Genomic DNA, 5,075 nt, shown 5'->3' on the forward strand with positions numbered 1-5,075 from the left:
TCTGTAGCCTGGAAATCCCGCTCATCAAGGGTCGGATGCTCGGGGAAGTATGGACGCTCGGTAATCACGGTTCGCCACGCATCCAGGACCTGTTCAATGTTACTTTGGCGATCTGCGGGTGTCTGATCCTCCCGCCAAGTATGTTCAAATCTAGTTCGCGCCGTATCCTCGGGGACCGTCTGTAAGCCACCGAGCTGCCTCACTACTCGCGTCGGAAAATAAGTGATGGACCCCGCATGACTCATGAGTGGGACTCCATAAAAATCAGGACACCTAAGGGCCATGGGTCCGGGTGGCATCCACGCAGCACGCCACTTGAAGCCCCTAGGTGCTATTTCACGAAAAATTTTGATCCTCTCAGAGACCTTGCGTTCTTCCACACGCAGGAGGGGTAGCAATCGAGAAATAATTGACTCCGGACCATTAAAATACATAATCGAGCGCAACAGACGCAGAGAGTTTGCGTGACTCTGAAGCCAAATTTGTAAAAGTATAGGGGATCCTCTTATCCTTCGGTCGCATGTTCTCAAGACGCGGTCGAGGGACCGGATGGTTTCAGCCACGAGGGCTACCTCATAACCACGCCCTCCGACCACTTGGAGGACAACACTGGCCAAGGCAGCATCGATGAGACTATGCGAGCGAGGGAATAAGAGGGTTCCAAAGATTAGCAATAGAACAACGTGACATAAATCCTTTCGAAGAAAATCCCCCCGGACCCTATGCGCTCGTGACTTAATAAAAAATAGGAGTTTCTCGATTGCAATCTCCGTGCTTCCGGAGTATGCGAGTTCAGCATTCAAAAGAGTCGTGGGAACCCCGAGTAGGCGTGAGACTAGGGTTGGTCGGGTGGTGTGGAAGTTGGGCTCTACGATGCCGTGGACAACTGCGGTTCGACCGATGAGTGTCCGGTACTCCTCAATGGTTGGCGTGAGCTCGATACCTTGTATGTCGAAGACGGCACGACTTGGATTCCAGAATGCGATGGCGGCTTCGAGGAAATTCCAATCAACTTGCCGAGTAGCCAGCAAAGGGATATCCCCTATGAACGCAGAGATGTAACGGCGGTCGACTGGGCGTAATGCTCCCCATATACGAGTAATCTCCTCGAGCGGTGGTCTGACTCTGTCGAGGCGCGGGCAGGAGACCGAGCGTGACATCCCTTACCAAGATGAAAGGAAGATCGATTTAAGACTAGTCAATACAAATGACACCCTAATTTTGAAATTGGATGATGCATGTATGCATGAAATAAAAATGCCCACGGCTTAATGAATATTATACATCGCACATCTCTCTCAAGAACAGAAAAAAAATTCAAATTGGCGCGCAGGCCGACTCAAGGACTATTGTTGAAGTCGGGTTGGAGGATGGCGTGGAGCTCCTGCAGAATGCATGGTTTTGGCACTACAGGGACCGTGCTACGTAAGGATGGGGGCTCCCGACTCAAGGGTGTCAATTCCTTGAAATTGAGCGGGGATCTTTGGGGGCCTAATCGACGGTCCAACCGTGCGACGTACCCTTACTCGGAACCCCTATCTAACCTGTGTTTCCTAAAATCGGTCGTGGGACGCGACCCGTAGGTACCTAGAAGCTAGTATGATTATGCAATGCGTGTGCGGGAAATAAAAAATGCATAAAGTAGATAAGCGAAAAATTACAGAAAGCGATAAATAAACAAGCAAACAAAGCAAGCGGAAACGAGCCCGAACCCTCTAAGTGGTCCCCAGTGGAGTCGCCAAGCTGTGCGTACCCGAATTTCGTCTCGTCGGGGCACGCATGCGCGCGCCTAAATGCAACGCGGCTTGGGAGTATCCACCTTCCCGGGGACGCGCAACGGACGCACGTGAGAAGGAGTCGCCACTTGCCATTTTATGACCCGAAGGTCGAGGGCCGGCAAGTTACCCAGGTCTAGGGGTACGGAGTACACCTAATTGCTAAGGCATATGGTCTGCGAAACCCAAGGTTCCGAATTCGGGGGTTCTGTTACATGCGAGCCTATATCTCGCATGCCCTATCGGTACTCTAGCTTGTCTAGGCTTGCCATTTTATTTAATTACCGCTTAATTAAGTTCCGCTCATCTTACGCGTTTTGACACCGTAAATTCGAAGAAACACTCCGACCGTCTGCTCTCCGACCGGGATTCTTACATGAATAAACATACAACATAAATCCTCACATTGTTCTCTCAAATAAATGAAATACAAATTATAACAAATGGATCCCGGTTGGTTCGCATCCGGTTATTATTCCACTCGTGCTCACCGTGTGGTTTGAAAAGACTGAAATCGAAATTAAAGTGCGCACTCGGTGTATAAGGGCATTGGACCCCGTGATCAAAGATTATGGGCGTTGGACCCAATGTGAATCGAGTCCTAAAGGATCGGGCTCGATCCGCATAACAATCAAGTGCAAAGATGTAACAAGCAAGCTCAAATAAACAATCAATGGGGTTTTGTTATCACCAAATTTACGTGGATTAATTGATTATTAACCGAGATATCTTGGCATACAAACCCTACCCTAAAATAAGCAAAAAGCAAGAGGGGAATGGCATGTAGCATTCAACATCATTTACCGGACCTGACAGACTGTATGTGTCCGTGATCAAGTCTCGAATGTGTGGGTTGATTTTAAATTGTTATGTATCGTGACACTTTGATTATGATAAGTTATTATAGAATGTAGATTTTGACACGAGAATCCTACAACCTAGTGCCTAGCCCGCTATCCCCATTATGTTTTCTATTAGGCCGAGTATGCGATTAAGTCAAATTTTGGTATCTTAAACCGTTATTCCCGATCTAACTACCCAAGATCATGCATAGATAACAATAAATTGTAAATACGCCTTTTTTTGCCTTTGTATAGAAAATTTATTTTTGAAAAGAGAGAGACTGCGCAATGCGGGCCACCTCGGCCTGTGACCGGCGTTGACTGATTTCCTGATTCTTCTAGGGTTATGCGAGAACCCCAAAAAGTCAAAGAAACGGTCAATCTATCCGGAAGTGATCTAAAAAGAACTTCCACACCCCGACTTGAGTTACCTAAAATTAGGAGGCCTCGAGTCAAAACATGCAAGTTCTTCCCAGACGTCCATGTCACATCGGATCACGAGTCTCAGATTTTAGTATGAAATTTGCGAATTTTGAAAAGAAGGCGTCAACACGTATTTGCAATTTATCGACGCGTATTTCCGATTGATTACCAATTCGTGCAAAATTATTAAGGTCGAGTGAATTAATTAGTCAAATGAACGTCCCGTTTACCCGATTGGTGAACTCATTAAGTTTAATTAAAATCTGCTGAATGCTTTATTTTATTTTTTGGGTTTCGAGCCGTCGAAACGATCAATAATAGATTGCCCAATAAACTCTAATTTCCAGTCATCTCGAAAAATTTGCATAAAGATCGAACAACATAATGTAGAATAATGAGGACTAATAAAGTAACAAAAAAAGATTTCAAGGACTAAACTAAAACAAATCAAAAAAAATTTGGAGAATGATTTTTTTTCTAAATTCTATAAAATTTGGAGAATGTCCGGGAAAGTATAAAATGGGCTAGGGTTTATTTGAAATTAATTTTTGACATTCAGGGCTGGTTTTAAAATGAATAAATGTTGCAGGGACTAAATTGAAACAAATTGCAAAGTTTACTGGAGCGATTGTAAATTCTAAAAAATTCGGAGGATGTGCTAGAAATAATGAAATAGCCCAGAGTACGTTTGAAATGAATTTTGAAATTTAGGGCTGATTTTAAAAAAATAATAAATGCTCCAGGGACTGAATTGAAACAAATGTAAAAGTTTGCTGGAGCAGTATTTGATTCTGAAAAAAATTAGGGACGTGATGAAAATATCGAAAATGTCATGGAACTGGTTTAAAATTGATTTGGGAATTTGGGCAGGATTGAAAAATATGAAAATTCGTTGCAGGACTAGAATGGAACAAATCAGAAAAGTAGAATAATCGGATTCGGCATAATTTTGATAATCTATGCAACCAACAAGCAATTATTTCATGTCATCATCATTCAAGCAAGCATGATATTTAATATAAAGCCCTAAACATGCCGCTAAGTTGAGATTTTACCTAACCCAAAAGTTTGAGGGCGTTTCTGTAATATACGAAAGCTGTCGGACGAACGGGTCGGGTCGGATCGGATCGGATCGGTCGGCCGGTCCGAAGGAAAAAAACCGCTCGAAAGGAGTGGGCTGGTCTGGAGCAACTCGACCGGACGAAGACTTGGGCTGCGGAAGGATAGATGGGCCGAGGTTGGCAGATTGGGCCGACTGGGCCGAGCCTGCAAAGGAAGAGAAATGGGCCGAGGTCCGTTAGCCGAATAGTGGCCGGGATCGGGGGGCAGCGGCGGCACGAGGCTGGGGGCGGCGATTCGCGCCTCTGGACGCCGCGACGACGGCACGAGAGGGTGCGGGAGATAGCTCTGGGCGCCGCTTGGGCCACGCGGTGTCTGGTTTGGACTTCACCGAGGTCGAAACGGCCGGAATCGAGGGAGTTTTCGCGATTTTCCGGCGTCTGTCCCGAATCGCACGGATCTCCAAATTCTCTCAAACGAGAGCCAATTTTTCCTTTTTTTCCTCTGGGTTCCCTCTTCCTCGCCGAATTAGGTTTTTCCCCTTTTAATTGCAATTTTCGGTCGAGATTTCAACCGATTTGGGGAGGAAATCGCGGAATCCGCGATTTCCTATTCTGGGTGGCCGGCCAAATCGCGGGCAGCCGGTTGCCGCTGCCCGGCCTGCCCAGACTGCCCGGAACAGTAATTTTTTTTTTTTAAATTAGGGCCGGCGGGTCACGGGCAGCCGGTCAACGCTGCCCGGCCTTGCCCAGCCCTGCCCGAGATTTTTTTTTCTTTTCTTTCCTTTTTCCTTTTTTTTTAAATTTATTTTTATTATTATTAATTAATTAATTAATTAATTTTTTTTAAAAAAAAGGTGATAAATAGAAAAATGACAATTTTGTCCCCCCTGGAGCTGATGGACCGAAATTGGGTGCTGACAGCGCGCACTCAGTGTGTGTGGATGAGTTGTACCCTATGATCGATGACTTTGGCG

The sequence above is a fragment of the Punica granatum genome, chromosome 4, assembly GCF_007655135.1.
Source record: "Punica granatum isolate Tunisia-2019 chromosome 4, ASM765513v2, whole genome shotgun sequence".
Taxonomy (NCBI): domain Eukaryota; kingdom Viridiplantae; phylum Streptophyta; class Magnoliopsida; order Myrtales; family Lythraceae; genus Punica; species Punica granatum.